The 17,294-nt window shown below is 42.8% G+C and overlaps 1 pseudogene; it reads left to right on the forward strand.

The window, feature by feature from the left end:
• Positions 1 to 15,649: 15,649 nt before the first annotated feature.
• Positions 15,650 to 15,767, forward strand: LOC126485696 (5S ribosomal RNA; annotated as a pseudogene).
• The last annotated feature ends 1,527 nt before the right edge of the window (positions 15,768 to 17,294 follow it).

Consider the following 17,294-nt stretch of genomic DNA (forward strand, 5'->3'; position numbering starts at 1 on the left):
TCCGGCACAACCCTGATTATTACAAGAAACAGTGAAACAGTGAGACCAAGGAGAACAAGCAAAGGGTTTTCACAAGGCTCGGTGTTATCGTCATTGCTATACAATCTATGGCCAATGTTTCACTCAAGTGCATTGTGCAGATGATTTATGTATTTATACTCGAAGCGATAGTTTTATAAATTGTCAGCAGCAGATGGGTAACGCTATGATAGTATTCAATGGATCGCTGAATGACATCTGCCTCGACATGTCGCCTCATAAGTCAGCTATGTGTGTGTATATATATACGAGACATAGGCTTAACGAAAGAAGGATTACAAGATTAAAACCTTTTATATTCCTTGTAGGAAGAGTGGTCAAGCACTTAGGATTTACATCGATCATAAACTAACATGGTCACGTTACGTCAACCATGTAATTCAAAAATGTAAAGGTGCCACTCAATACCTTTCGCGCTGTGACAGTAGGTTGTTGGGGAGCAGATCCAAGGCTCTACATTAACATATATCGCGCGCTAATAAGACCATATATGGATTACATATGCATCTGTTATGGTTCACCAGCACAAAACAGATTAGAGAAACTAGATAAGGGTCAGTTTAAGGCTATCAGAGACTGTATTAGAGCATTAAAATCGACTCCAACTAACGTTTTGCTAGTGGAAGTAAATGAAACGCAATCGAAACCATGCAGGAAATACATAACTGTCAAATTCATCTTGAAAAAGTTTTCACTTCTTAAATGGCAAATTAGTGACAAGGATTAGATATCTCCCTACAAAGTGCTATGTAGGTAGGTATTGAATTAAGAAGAAACGACCGCCCTTAGCAGAATTTTACTTTGATGCTTCGTCTTCCCTTGAATACTTTGCCATTTCACAAAATATAAGCGGCTTCAGCACGCCTTAGGCCGACACCTTAGTTAAGCTGAATACCTAGACGCGCCTTCCATACAGCCGAAGTTTACTGTATGAGAAAATTTTAGCTGTCAACCTAGCAGCAAGGTCTTCGTCAAGACAGAACTACACATATGGATCTAGACAAGAAGATGGGACAGGAAGTGCATTCATAGATTACAAGAGTAATCGAGGAGGCAAATTCAGTCTGCCAGATGTTGCGCCCCTACTCACTGAACAAGTCATTGTGGTTTTAGAGGGACTTATATGCGCAGAGGATGTGCAAGAAGAAACAATGATAATTTAATCAGAGTCACGCTCAGCATTGATGCTGTTAAAATGGTACAACGTCAACAATACCAAAAGTAATCTGTCTAGTCTATCGGATTATAGAAGCAGTGCAGGGGCTTTCCCATGTAAATAAGACGATCGTCATGTTACAGGTGAAAGCGCACAGCGGAATAAAGAGAAATGAAAAACAAATACTCTGACCAACCAAGTTGTACACATCGGTTCAGTAAAGTACAATGAGGTACGATGCAACGATATTCTTCACGCCATAAGGACTATAATCAGGGCCCCATGGAATGAAAATCTCCAAGAATCTTACGAAATTAAAGGGAGACACTTTGCTGCAGTGGTGCCTACTCTCCCATCACGTCCTTGATGCCATAATTGCAGACAATTCATAAATATTATGCTGACAGAGCACGACTTCGCTTCAGTCACGATAGCTTCCGGTAGCAACTCTACTGTCTCAACTTGGTCACCTTCTTCACGCGAATGCGGCAGTGAGGAGGATGTTAAATCATTTATTCTTCGGCCGCCACAGGAAGTTTCAAGAAACTATTACAGCCGTTGTTGACCTCTGGAAATGCCTCGACTACAAACAGGCCGAGAAGAAACTTTTACAAACTAACGTTGAAGTCTTAGTTTTTGTATGTAGAATAGCTGCAGACAACAATGCATGGACAGCAAGAGAAATGAACTGAAGTGTTAGAATGGCTATGACTGCTGCTGATAAACGAAATAGATGTTTCCGTGTTGCCTGAAAAGGAAGGTTTACAGACTCCGCAGTTTCGATGTTTTGCTATGAGACATGAATTTTTAATGCGAAAGTCATTCAAAAACTGACGGTTGCTTAGCGAGCATAACATACTGTGGTGATTATGAATACAACGGAACCAAAGTGGAGGTGAGCATGACATGTAGCCAAGAGACTGGACGGTCCACGACGAAGCATGTTTTTTGTTAGCTGAAAGAGATACCAAAATGTCGAGACGATGACTTAATGGAAGGTAGGAAGATGACGACAGGAACCATGCTGGAACAATATACAGTGTGGTCCATTGATAGTGACCGGGCCAAATATCTCACGAAATAAGCATCAAACGAAAAAACTACAAGGAACGAAACTCGTCTAGCTTGAAGGGGGAAACCAGATGGCGCTGTGGTTGGCCCTCTAGATGGCGCTGCCATAGGTCAAACGGATATCAACTGCGTTTTTTTAAAAATAGGAACCCCCATTTTTTATTACATATTCGTGTAGTACGTAAAGAAATATGAATGTTTTAGTTGGACCACTTTTTTCGCTTTGTGATAGATGGCGCAGTAATAGTCGCAAACGTATAAGTACGTGGTATCACGTAACATTTCGCCAGTGCGGACGGTATTTGCTTCGGGATACATTACCCGTGTTAAAATGGACCGTTTACCAATTGCGAGAAAGGTCGATATCGTGCTGATGTGTGGCTATTGGGATCAAAATGCCCAACGGGCATGTATGCTGCTCGGTATCCTGGAGGACATCATCCAAGTGTTCGGACCGTTCGCTGGATAGTTACGTTATTTAAGGAAACCGGAAGTGTTCAGCCACATGTGAAACGTCATCCACGACCTACAACAAATGATGATGCCCAAGTTGGTGTTTTAGCTGCTGTCACGACTAATCCGCACATCAGTAGCAGACAAATTGCGGGAGATTCGGGATTCTCAAAAACGTCGGTGTTGAGAATGCTACATCAACATCGACTGCACCCGTACCATATTTCTATGCACGGGAATTGTACGGCGACGACTTTGAACGTCGTGTACAGTTCTGCCACTGGGCGCAAGAGAAATTACGGGACGATGACAGATTTTTTGCACGCGTTCTATTTAGCGAAGAAGCGTCATTCACCAACAGCGGTAACGTAAACCGGCATAATATGCATTATTGGGCAATGGAAAATCCACGATGGCTGCGACAAGTGGAACATCAGCGACCTTGGCGAGTTAATGTACGGTGCGGAATTATGGGAGGAAGGATAATTGGCCCTCATTTTATCGATGGCAATCTAAATGGTGCAATGTATGCTGATTTCCTACGTAATGTTCTACAGATGTTACTACAAGATGTTTCACTGCATGACAGAATGGAGATGCACTTCCAACATGATGGATGTCCGGCACATAGCTCGCTTTAGGTTGAAGCGGTATTGAATAGCATATTTCATGGCAGGTCGATTGGTCGTCGAAGCACCATACCATGCCCCGCACGTTCACGGGATCTGATGTCCCCGAATTTCTTTCTGTGGGGAGAGTTGAAGGATATTTGCCATTGTGATCCACCGACAACGCCTGACAACATGCGTCAGCGCATTGTTCAAAATGGCTCTGAGCACTATGGGACTTAACATCTGTGGTCATCAGTCCCCTAGACTTAGAACTACTTAAACATAACTAACCTAAGGACATCACACACATCCATGCCCGAGACAGGATTCGAACCTGCGACCGTAGCGGTCACGCGGTTCCAGACTGAAGCGCCTAGAACCGCACGGCCACACCAGCCGGCCAGCGCACTGTCAGTGCATGTGCGAACATTACGGAAGGCGAACTACTCGCTGTTGAGAGAATGTCGTTACACGTATTGCCAAATGCACTGAGGATGACGGACATCATTTTGAGCATTTATTGCATTAATATGGTATTTACAGGTAATCACTCTGTAAGAGCATGCGTTCTCAGAAATGATAAGTTCACAAAGCTACATGTATCACATTGGAACAACCGAAATAAAACGTTCAAACGTACCTACGTTCTGTATTTTAATTGAAAAAACCTACCTATTACCAACTGTTCGTCTAAAATTGTGAGCCATATGTTTGGACTATTACAGAGCTATCTATCACAAAGCGAAAAAAGTGGTCCAACTAAAACATTCATATTTCTGTAGGTATTACACGAATTTGTAATAAAAATGGGGGTTCCTATTTTTTTAAAAAACGCAGTTGATATCCGTTTTACCTATGGCAGCGCCATCCAGCGGGCCAACCATAGCGCCATCTGGTTTCCCGCTTCAAGCTAGACAAGTTTCGTTCTTTGTAGTTTTCTCGTTTGACGCTTATTTCGTGAGATATTTGGCCCGGTCACGGTCAGTGGACCACCCTCTAGATGCTTTTAGCTTACGATAGTGATGCTCGGAACAGATTAGAAAGGGGCTTTATCGAGCAATCGCTATTAATTGCTTGATGGCGATGACGATATCTATTTAAGGTTCAATCTGAACTCGTACATCTCTGAGCTGTTCTTAGTCATTTCATTTCTGGTACTTGCAGATTCGGTACGTCAGCGATGAACCATGCATTGTCTCCGCCGATATCACCCAGTCAATTATTGATTTAAAACAGGCATCCTCAATAGCCTCACTGGACTTGTACCTTGAGAATGATGAGTAGTTTATCCACCGCAAACTGGTTGTTTTGGAAGAAAATTCCCGGCTTCACACACGGTAGTTTCTCATCAGTAAAGATATTGTGGTTTCTTAGATACTTTTATTGCTCCTTACTCTCCGACAGACTAATGAATTCGCAACGCGGTCCTCACAGTCTTCAATTTAGAGTATACTAGAAATACTGGACCAGCCGTTTTCCTCGGAAAGACTGCTTAGGGGAACAGGGTTGTAGATAAATCCCAAAGGACGAAATGAGCAGCGAGCTTCATTTCACTAAGAAACAGGAAGAAACGAGGACCATTTCAGGATGTTTAATGGAAGATTGCACTTAGTTAGTGCCATCAAGCTGAGAGTGCAATCTGATAATTTTTTGTAGGGAAACATTTTTGATATGTTCAGCGTATTCGACGATCTTATCAAAACCATGGCGCTGATGGTGAACAACTCTTGGTAAAATAAACATTAATTTTCTAAGATAAAAAGCACATGTTTAAAATTATAGTGAAGAAAAATTATTTATTAAGTAAAATTTTATAATGAACAAAAGCTCATGAAGAAACTTGTGTGCTCTTTCTCGACGAACGGAGGCCATTATCAACGCTAGAGGCTGTGATACTTGAGATTAATGTGATCTCTGGTGGAGATGAGTAACTTTTTGTCGAGTGTACGTTTTTTTAAGCATACAAGATTTGTGTCTCCTTCGATAAGAGTGCTTCAACCCGTCAGAGACAGCATACAGTGGCTGCAAGGAACGAAGCGTAGATAGTGGTGGAACAAGAAATGTGGGGGTCACGAGCAGGGTCTCTGGGCGTTCCGGTTTGGTCGCCGGTGTCGGGAGAGCAAGCTGATAGCGCGCTGCGGTGCGTTCCCGCGCGGTCGACGTAAGCCAGCTTTGCTGCTGCGCGGGGCTTCATCAGGCCGTCGACTGTGGCGTCTCGTTTGGCGCAGAACAGTATTTGGTCGCAACACTGGAGACGCTCAAATCCCATAACGAGACCAGGTGTGGAGTAATCTTTTCAGGATTCCCCATCATGGCGTTTCAACCGTTTCACAGGATAACGCAGTATCTGGCATACAGACGAGCCTGCTACAGTGAAGGGGAACGTGCGATCTTTCTCAGGAATGCAATACTGAGGATGCAAGAAAGTATGCCAATTATACTGGACGATATCTATGAATTACTTCGCAAGTTTGGTCGTAGTCTTGTGCTACACGTCTACAGCATAGAGAGACACAACTTGGTAACAAGGTTAGAATGGGACGGGAGACATGGAATCGATCAAAATTTTCGAGATAGCAACAGGTTGGGAACGTATCGTCGTGAACTTACGACAATAAACCGACAGTCAGTCAGCGAAGAGCGAGAGAAAGTCAACACCCGCGGACATCTAGTCGCAAGAATTTCTGAGGTCGCGACAGTTGTTCGCACCGTGCCGGGAATTATCGAGAGGGTGCGCCAATCATTCCCTCGACGATGCCCACTTTGCAGCGGATTGAAGGCAGAAATTTCGAGCAATTGCTGTAAAAATGTGCTTTGAGGGAAAGAAAGTGTTTAAAATTCAACATCCTCGAGTGCGGAACTATAAGACTATCGACATTTCAGGGCACTGGGGTACGTTAACGGGATGTACAGGGGGCTGTACAAAAATACGTAAACACAGCAAGAAATGCATGCTTGAACATAAATACATCATGCGTTTCGTCACAGGGTTATTTGGTAAGCGTGATAGCGTTAGCCGGCCTATGTGGCCGTGCGGTTCTAGGCGCTTCAGTCTGGAACCGTGCGACTACTACGGTCGCAGGTTCGAATCCTGCCTCAGGCATGGATGTGTGTGATGTCCTTAAGTTGGTTAGGTTTAATTAGTTCTAAGTTCTAGGGGACTGATGACCACAGATGTTAAGTCCCATAGTGCTCAGAGCCATTTGAACTATTTGAGAGCGTTACGGAGATGTTTAGCAAACTCAAGTGGCAGACTGCAAGAGAGGTGCTGTGCATCGCGGTGTAGCTTGCTGTCCAGGTTTCGAGAGGGTGCGTTTCTGGATGAGGTATCGAATATATTGCTTCCCCCTACTTATACTCCCCGAGGAGATCACGAATGTAAAATCAGAGAGATTCGAGTGCGCACGGAGGCTTTCCGGCAGTCGTTCTTCCCGCGAACCATACGTGACTGGAACAGGAAAGGGAGGAAATGACAGTGTCACGTAAAGTGCCCTCCGCCACACACCGTTCGGTGGCTTGTGGAGTATAAATGTAGATGTAGATGCCAGTCAAGAATGCAGGTTGCCTATAATCAGCGATCTGTATACGATCTGGATGTAGAAGTTCGGTATCTGAGCATAGAAATGCAGAGTGTCTGCAGATTCATTCGCTTTGCACCGCCCACCATTTTGTAGTTTGGCAAATAAATTTCTATGGATCTATATATGACAAAGAATTCCAGACTGATTTCTTGTTTTGAACTTTGTCAACATGTGATGTAATAGGCTGACGTGGGAGCGGAACCGAAAAATATTTTTTTTTTCCTTTTTCTAGTGACATTTTGTAGGAGCCATGTTGTAGTTTGGCAAGAAACTAAATATAAGCATCTTTGGCTGGCACGATCAGACAGCTCTAAGTTCAACATCCAGGTAGTATAGAGATCACTGGCTGTTGTATATGACTGCTAACGACATCTGTGCAATGTCTTCAGTAGGCTACAACTATCAATCGTGATCAGAACAGTGTTCTGTGTAGTTGTGAGTGCGTTACGTCGCAGCTGAGTGAATTCGCACTTGGGAAAATTGTTGGTGCTCGTATGGAAGGCACTTCCGTCACCAATGTAGCCGAAGTGTTGGTTGTTGCAAGAGGCACAAGACTTATACCGCATACAGGGAAAGCTGAACAACGTCATTCGACAAACCGTTTCTTGGACGATAATGTATGTTGAATAAACGTAACGGATGGTCATTACGCAGATTTGTGTCGAAAAATAAAAAGGTGTCAGTTGTCACTGCAGAATTGAACGTCGCACGCATGAACCTGTCAGCACCAAAACAACACGAAGGGAGCTCCAGAAGCAGAGCATTACAAGCCGAGCTGTAATTCCAAAACTACTCACCATTGATACAAGTGCCCGTAATAGGAGAACGAAGTGCCGAACCTATAAAACCTGGGCTATGGAGCGATGGAAGAAAGTCATTTGGTGGGATGAGTCCTGCTGCAAAGTGTTTCCAATTTCTGGCCGGGTTTACCTCCCAAGATTGAAACACATGGGAAAGGGGGGGGGGGGGGGGGGAGACGATGATACGGACAGCCATATCGGCGTTTCAATTACCACAAACAATTGTAGTGTCTTTAAATGTGTCTGAACTATCATCTTAGACCGATATACTGTGTGTTACCCCCAAACTAAGAAATTGTGTGGAGTAGCTTCGCACACTCCTTGAGACCTTGTAGTAAGAAATTGTGTGGAGTAGCTGTGCACACTCCTTGAGACCTTGTAGTAAGAAATTGAAATTGTGTGGAGTAGCTTTGCACACTCCTTGAGATCTTGTAGTTCGTAGGCCTTTTTCACTATCTGCTCAACCAGTCTGTCGTTTATTACTTAATGGGGCGAAGGTTTACCACTATAATATCTGCTCCTCGTTCACAGAAGAGCTGAAATAAAGACCTTATGTCACCATGTCACCCTCCGTGACAAATAGGAGTCAAGCGCTGTGTGCATATCATTATCTGTTAAGTAGACCGTAGAATACCAAGCTCTCTCATTTCTGCAAGTTCTACACGTTAATTCCGTACAAATGATCCACAATGTCTGCTACAATATTAACCTTCAAAAACGAGACGCAATTAAGGAAGAAGTTTGCGTCGATAGCTTAGCCACGCCGGTAACGAACGGCCTTCACGTTACTTCCTGTTTACGACTGTTTGCTGGAGAGAGCGGATCAAATAAAAATAAGTTTGTAAATATTGCGCTTCACCTACTCAAGAATTCTACAATTTCTTGCTTAAAGGTGTGAATCTCCTCTGTTATTGGTCGTTTACATTTCTACAAATGAAAGGTCTATTTCTTCAACAAGACCACGGTGAGGTTTCCGCTGCATCTTCAAAAGAACGGGCGCCAACTATGATTTTCTTTTCGGAGGCAATACTTAAAAAAAACCTAACATTATTTCCTGCATTCCACATCAGAACTATAAGAAAAAGGTTTTCCTTTTTCACACTTCCTTTAAAAGTTTAATTAACTCATTTGAACCATTCCTGCTATCAGAAGACACTATTCAACCGTCATGCGAATTCTGTCGATGATATATTTTATTTTGCATGGTAGGATCATTAAACTGAAGGGAACCGCTACAACAAAACAAGATATGCGGTTGCGCTGTTACCGCAAGAAATGGCAGCTCAAAAGAGGACAGTGGGAGCGATCTTTGGGTCACTGACGGACGTGAAAAACGGGTGGGAATACCCTTTATCAGATTTACAAGAGATTGTTTCCATGAATTGTAGCTGGTAAGACTATACCTCGTAAAGACAAGTGATTCTAAAGTTTCAAATAGATCTCCGAAAGTTCTGCAGTCGTCTTTCTTAATGCACCTACGTACACGATGAGTCCTTAATTTCAGAAAGAGACTGAAATCTGAAAAATGCCAAGATATTAATGCAGAGACACATTTATACCCTTAGGTACCAGTTCGTTAGAAAACCGACAAACATGTCGCACTATGGCAGTTTCTGTAGAAAGAATGAGTATGTTCAATTTTTTTATTTTGTAGTAGATGCGGAAGGAAAAAAAGAATGGCGTTAAGTTTAAGGGCGCACCTGCGTCACAACCATTAGGAATAGAGTGCTAACCGCCGCAAGGACGGAAAGAGAATCGGTAATGACATTGTTAGAGCAGTCGTTTTACCTGAACTAATTAGTGAGAACTGCGAAAAACCAAGTTCAGGATGACCTAGTAGGGATTTGAGTCCCCCTCCCCCCAAACCACCACCGCCACCCTCCCGAATGTGACCATGGTCCCAACGACTCCAGCGATTTTCAGGAGTACGCGAGGTTGCTTCCTACAAAGAACACCGCAACCAGGTTCCTGACCCATTCTTGTACCATCCCTGACTTCGACTCGACGGGAAGTTAAGCCGCCAGTTTCCTTCTCTGTTAACGACACCGCCACATTACGTGGTGTAAATAGGGACACCTTCCCCGTGTCACTGAATAGAGAGAGATGAAAAATCTGAAACATCGTCTCAAGCCTACAGTCACTCTTTAAAATGAAACAAAGGAAAAATTCTGGTCTTAAGGAATTCTGGAAATGTTTGAAATTTAATCAAAATATGACATCGTATTACTGAAATTACAGATAAATGAGCAACCCAAAAATTAAAACGACATGTTTAAAAGTCAGTACTTCGAAATGCTACCTCTCACTGCCAGAATAACTTCTAACCTTCGTCGCCTAAGGTCAGAAGTTTGCATAGATTATATTCAAAATTTGTGTGTGTGTGTGTGTGTGTGTGTGTGTGTGTGTGTGTGTGTGTGTGTGTGTGGAGGGGTGATGAGGATATTGTGCGAGCGAGACATATCCTTCAAAATGAGGACGAGCGCTGCCTTGCTGAAACACAGCTTCAGGAGGTGCATCATTCCATGCTCTAGTGGTTGTGCAGTCTGAAATTGTTAGTATAGGCCCTGTAATATTCTATAGCACCTGAAAATGTATTTACTCGGTGCAACAGTAATATAATCTGGAGGATAGTATTTGTCATGCCATGTACAACTCGTGCTCTGCCAACATTGCGCCGCTCATTGGAAAGTATGATAAACTAAACTCCACCCGAACACGCCATGAAAGACCAACGGTACCCACCGGCCGCCGTGTCATCCTCAGGCCACAGGCGTCACTGGATGCGAATAGGGAGGGGCATGTGGTCAGCACACAAATGGCATACAAGTATCCCTGTATACCCAATGGCATCTTTTGATTTAACAGCTTAAGCATTGTGCACGTTGCTCATGGTAAACAAATCCATCACAGTTATTAAATACTTAATTGACCGAAGTCTTGCATGACAGAAGTCGGTATGTACCACACAAGAGCGCCATCAGCGTTTGACTGCGTGCATTCCCGGTGGCAACTTTGGCACAATAGATATTTTCCCCAGGCCGCGACTGAAAGTTGGAGTTCTTTGCAGCCACAGTTTGGGATGTTATTTAACGGACCACCAACGGTACATGTTTGCCTATTAGTTATTAGGGTAGGAACATGACGTCCTGCTGCCGCTAGATTTCAGATGCACCTGATGATGGGGCTAAGACCCCGAAACCTTGGTAGTGTATAGCGGCTTCTATCGTGCAAGACTTCGGTCAATAAAGAAATGGAATGGGTGTGTGTACCTGTCTACATCGGTGTTAATTGTGAAGTATTTTAACCATTTGTCCATTTCTTCTCACAAATTTTGGCGTTAACACTCCATGACACGTACAAGGTACTTCAAAAAAGTTGCATGAATAGACCTGCATGTAAATGCTAACATGTATGACGAGTACGTGCAAGCGTTCGCGGATGAGACATGTCAAAAAGTGCTAGTAGTGTCGAACACAAGAATGTCGTGGATTTATCATTTGGGTGTTGTAGTTCGTGACTTTCTCCAAAAAGAAAAATGGAGAAACTGGTATGGAAATTTCATCTTATACAAGACACTGCTGATATATTTTTCTTTCACCCATACATATTTCATCACATAACCCGTTAAACAAAGTGTATTTGTCATTTATTTATCTGCCTTACGTTCAAAACTTTGCATGATATAAGCTATTACAACCTGTCGTAATTTTTTGTGCTTTCTGTTTGTGTGTGTATGTGTAATTTCTGCATTTTGAAACATACTGAGCTCAATATTGCGATTTTTTACCAGCTTATGTGCTTGATGAAACATTTATAACAGTTCCTGTTATCAGTTAATGATAACACAACAGCTGTTCACAACTTTTGTTAATGCCTCATTAAAAATCAGTATACAAGTAATCTTGTTAGAAGAAACTAAAGAGGCCTCTTCCTTTTACCAAGGAACACGTCAGTTTGTATCCAAGGAATTCTTTTATTATTTTTTTATTTGCTTACTTATTTTTTATGAGAAAGCTTACAATACGTTTCGGAGAAAATCACGCTGAATTATTCGGTGGTTTATGCCCCGCTATTTGCACTATACTTCATAAATCTTAAATGACAATAATGCGGATGAGACTTCCTGGCGGACTGAATCTGTGTCCCAGACCGTGCCTCGGAAGTGTTATCATCTCTTTCCTTGCGCAGGCGGTTTTAATCTTCTATGAAGTTACAAAACATCGCACACTCACCTGCAAAGAGAAATATTTATCCTGGAATGCACATATTGCCGAATTGTTTCTCTTTTTCTTGTTTTGTGTTCATTCCTTCCTCTCTTTTATCCGGAGGGCACCTGTCTTTTTTCTTGATGGCTTGTCCTGGAACCCATTTTGCTTAAGCGTTCTCCTGACCGATGTCTTGTCTTTTAAGTATCTTTTTGTACCTCTAAGTTCCTGCAGATCATTTACTACGTCCATCATCCATCGTGAATTCGTTTTACTCTTTTGCCAGTCCTGCTGGGACGCATCCTGTAGACATCTCCATACAAGGCTAGACGGTTCTCCCTAGCCATGTCCGTGATTTTTTCACAGTGTTTGTAGAGCACCTGCTTTGGTCCTCTTTTATTTTCGTTATCTTTCTTGACTGGTCCCATTATCTTCCTCATTATCTTTCTCTTCTCGCTCTCATGTTAGCCTATGAGACCCTTCTTGTGGAGTAGTAGACACTCGAGGCATATAGTGCTTTAGGGCGAATGACTGGTAGTGCTTTATTTTTGTGTTATAGGAGAGAATTTTTTGTTATAGATGCTCTTGGTCACTTAATGCCAATTCCAGCTTGTTTATTCGAGTTGATAATGTTGTTCTTTCGGAAAGCTTGGGTTCTAGTCATTCTCCAGGTCTTTAAAGCTGTTAGTTTCCTGTAATTCTCCAGGCATTTAAACCTATTGGTTTCATCGATTTTTCCCTTCTCCATGTGCAGCCTGCAAGAAGGATCACTAATGTCCATCAGGTATTGTGCTTTTTTAAGCGACACATTTAGCTCTGCCTCAGCTGCTTGCTGTCTGAGAAAATTGAGCTGATTCACTAAAGTTTCTACTGGATTAGATAGAAGTGCCAGGTAGTCAGCAAATGCCAGGCAGTCAACATTGAACCCATCGATTTTGTTCTCCAGAGAGATACCGTTTGGAAGACTCTGTCTAGCTAATTCCTTTCACAACCCTATTATTACCAATTAAGGAGGAGAAGGTAGAGACCATCTCTCTGCCTTATTCCTGTCTTTATTTCAAAACTTCTTGAAACTGTTTCTCTGTACGTTGCCTCTGGTTTTGTGTTGTTTAAAGTGTGCTGGATGAGATTATGGGTCTTCTAGTCTTATCCTAATTTCTACAGAATCTACAAAAGAGCAGGGATGTCAGTCGAGTCATACCCCTTCTTAAAATCAACAAAGACGATATAGTTCTTACCAGCCATTTTCACTTGTTGTAACACTGTCTTCAGGCTGAGTATCTATTCAGTAGAAGTCCTTTTCTGAATCCTTGCTGTCCTCCTAGTTGCGCCTCTAGCTGGGATTCGTTTCTGTTCAGTGTGACCTTGGAGAAAATCTGGTATACGACGGTGTGACGTAATTTATTCAACTAAATGTATTTCATTTCTTGAGAGCTGAAATGATATAAGTTTGTTGCAACTGAGACTCGAAAAAATATAAACACTTCAGATGGGTAGTATAACTCAGACACTTAACTCCTTCTTATTCGATGACCTGGAATTCTTCACAAGAACAGGTTTTGTATGTATGTCCATCCAGCATACTAAGTGAATTAAGCACAAGATACACTTTCCTACGATTTATAACATTTTATACTCAGAACGACGCAGGTGGGCTATCGCGAATATTAGATCAACAGTGAGCAATGAACTCTCCAACTCACGCCTTTATATGCATTTCCAATTACTTCATTATCAATATTACAATTTTTGGATACAGCAGTTAAAAATACCTGATCAAGTTAATTTGACATACGTGTAGAAATACTGCAATCGCTAATATTCATTAAATACATACGAATCAGCCGGAAAACAATGTTATCACTTGAAATTACATCAAATATGCACAACGAATAATTGTACAATTACAAAATTAATCAGTTTTCTACCATGTTTTCGATATACATTTGATTAGAGTTGATGGCCAACATTAACAGCAATTCAGTCTGATCATACAGTGTAAGCTTTCACGGCCGGTACTGACTTCGCTTAAAGCTTCCGGGCTACATATAAAACTTCCTGTGGGGGAGATCTCACCGCTTTATCTCTGAATATGTCTCCCGTAGTCGGTGGTGAAACGTTACGGGAAATTTTTATACATCGGCCACGGCATATTAGCCCGGAAGTTTCAAGTGAAATAATTGTGCCTTCCACACAGAAAGTATCTTTTGGCGATTTGTTTACACTATTGGGTTTTATTATTTCTCAAAGCCTCATAATTATTTTGAAAATTAGTAAATTTTGTTACATACATTAATTACAAAGACGGATAACAGCAGTTCTCACGTAATTCTAAACATTGCTTCAAGTACTTTGGCCGGCAAAACGAAAATAAGCTATGTAATATAACACGACTTCATTATACATGGAAGCGCCAAAGAAACTGGGATACGCATCCGTATTCAACTACAGACATTTGTAAACAGGCAAACCGCAGAGCTGCGGCGGCAACGCCCATATAAGACAAGTATCTGGCGCAGTTGGTAGATCTTTTACTGCTGCTACGTTATCAAGATTCAAGTGAGTTTGAACGTGGTGTTATAGTCGACGCACGAGCGATTGGACACACCATCTCCGAGGTAGCGATGAAGTGGGGATTTTCCAGTAAGAGCGTACCGTGAATATCAGGTATTCAGTCTGGAACCGCGCGACCGCTACGGTAGCAAGTGCAAATCCTGCCTCGGGCATGGATGTGTGTGATGTCCTTAGGTTAGTTAGGTTTAAGTAGTTCTAAGTTCTAAGGGACTGATGACGTCATATGTTAAGTCCCATACTGCTCAGAGCCATGTGAACCAATATCAGGAAACCGGTAAATCATCAAATCTCCGACATCGCTGCGGCCGGAAAAACATCTTGCTAGAACGGGACCAACGACGACTGAAGAGAATCGTTCAACGTGACAGAAGTGCAACCTTTCCACAAATTTCTGCAGATTTCAATGTTCGGATATCAACAAGCGTCAGCGTTTGAACCATTCAACGAATGGTCTTTCGGAGCTGAAGGCCCGTCCGTGTATCCTCGATGACTGCACGGCACAAAGCTGTAAGCCTCGCCTGGGCCCATCAACATCGACATTGGACTGTTGATAACTGGATACATGTTACGAGTCTCGTTTCCGATTGTATCGAGCGGAAAGAGGTGTACGGGTATGGAGACAACATCATGAATCCACGGACCCTGCATGTCAGCAAGGGACTGTTCAAGCTGGTGGAGGCTCTGTAGTGGTATGGGGTGTGTGCAGTTGGACTGATATGGGACCTCTGACACGTCTAGATATGACTCTGATAGCTGGCAAGGTCGTAAGCATCCAGACTGATCACCTGCATCCATTCATGTCCATTATTCCGACGGCCTTGGACAATTCCAGCAGGACAATGCGACATCCCACACGTCCAGAATAGCTACAGTGTGGCTCCAGGAACACTCTTCTGAGTTTAAACATTTACGCTGGCCACCAAGCTCACCAGACATGAATATTATTGAGCATATCTGGGATGTCTTGCAACGTACTGTTCAGAAGAGATCTCCACTCCCTCGTACTCTTACGGATTCATGGTGTCAGCTCCCTCCATCACAACTTCAGACATTAACTGAGTCGATGTCACGTCGTGTTGCGACACTTCTGCATGCTCGTAGGGACCTTACACGATATTAGGCAGCTGTACCAGTTTCTTTGGCTGTTTAATGCATGTACGCCACCGGCCTTGCCGCAGTGGTAGCACCGGTTCCCGTCAGATCGCCGAAGTTAAGCATTGTCGGGCTGGGCTAGCACTTGGATGGGTGACTATCCGGTCTGCCGAGCGCTGTTGGCAAGCGGGGTGCACTCTGTCCTTGTGAGGTAAACTGAGGAGCTACTTGATTGAGAAGTAGCGACCCCGGTCTCGTAAACTGACATACGGCCGGGAGAGCGTTATGCTGACCACATGCCTCTCCGTATCCGCCTTCCAATAACTGTTTGGACGGGGTTTAGTTTTTTCTTTTTGTTTTGTTTTCAGTGTATGTGCAACATTTTCAGATGTTCCTACAAATTGACCGAGTTTCATAGGTTTGATACGTTGCTATTTCATAATCATACACATATTGCATCACTGAGATGGTAGAGATTACTGGTTCTCATGTTATAATTATCTTGTTAAATGGTATCCACGCAGTGGCCTGCCCTTACTGAACTTAGATTGTGGTACCTCCCTGTTCAATATGCGTTCCAGACCGCTCGGCTACGTTTCAATACCCCCCCCCCCCCCTCCCCCTTTCCGAAGAGTACTGCACACCTGCAGGATGTGCAAGACTCTTACAAGCAAAACACGTAACATGAAGCCGGTAATGGGTACAGATTTGAAGTTAGGCAACAAAATTTGTGAACAAACATGTACACAAAAGCTATAATATACAAAGGATTACACAGTTACTTAGAATGAGTATCTTTGCACTACAGCAATTCTGTAAAGAATGATGTATCTGAAACGTCCAAAGCTTTGACCTTCCATAATTTAACTCCTCCTTCTCTTCTTTCATTGCAGTAGGTAATTTTCTCCTGTGACGTATCATATGTCATTTAGTCATGGAAAAAATCATATACAGATCACTTTTGCTGACAACTAGGACATGTACATTCTCCATACTAGCATGATGGCCCATGTCTCACCGAAAATGGCCGAGCGCTTCTAGGCGCTACAGTCTAGAACCGCGCGACCGGTACGGTCGCAGGTTCGAATCCTGCCTCGGGCATGGATGTGTGTGATGTCCCTAGGTTAGTTAGGATTAAGTAGTTCTAAGTTCTAGGGGACTGATGCCTTCAGAAGTTAAGTCCCACAGTGCTCAGAGCCATTTGAACCATTTTCAATGTCACCGAAAATTTGTTCCCGGATATGTGTTTATAGTATTTTTTCTTTTTTGTAGTTTTGACCGGTGCTATCTCCTGTAAGCACATGGGACCATTAAGTCAGCGTGAATACATCTTTAGCTTCCTGTTCTCATTTCCACCAAGCATGACGTTAACACAAGAACTGTGACTCAGTTCAGAGTACGTAGAAAATGACACGATCGTTACGAGAAAAAATGACGTTTCCAGCTACGTAAACAATGTTCTCTGCCCGTCTGATAAGGTTGGGCGTCATGGATTACACGCGACAGCTGCGGGATTGGCAAGCTTCAAGTAATACAACATATGGAGTCTGATATTACGATCACGTGATTCAGTTTTGTTGCACAAATGTATTTACAGATTCAGTAGGCACAATGGCGGCTTTATCGTAAGATTACACGTGTAAATTTCGTTGTTCATGTTTCCAAGACGAAAAAATTGCAAAAAATATGCACATCATTATATCGACCTCCCC

Source organism: Schistocerca serialis, chromosome 6 (genome assembly GCF_023864345.2).
Source record: "Schistocerca serialis cubense isolate TAMUIC-IGC-003099 chromosome 6, iqSchSeri2.2, whole genome shotgun sequence".
In the NCBI taxonomy this organism is placed as follows: domain Eukaryota; kingdom Metazoa; phylum Arthropoda; class Insecta; order Orthoptera; family Acrididae; genus Schistocerca; species Schistocerca serialis.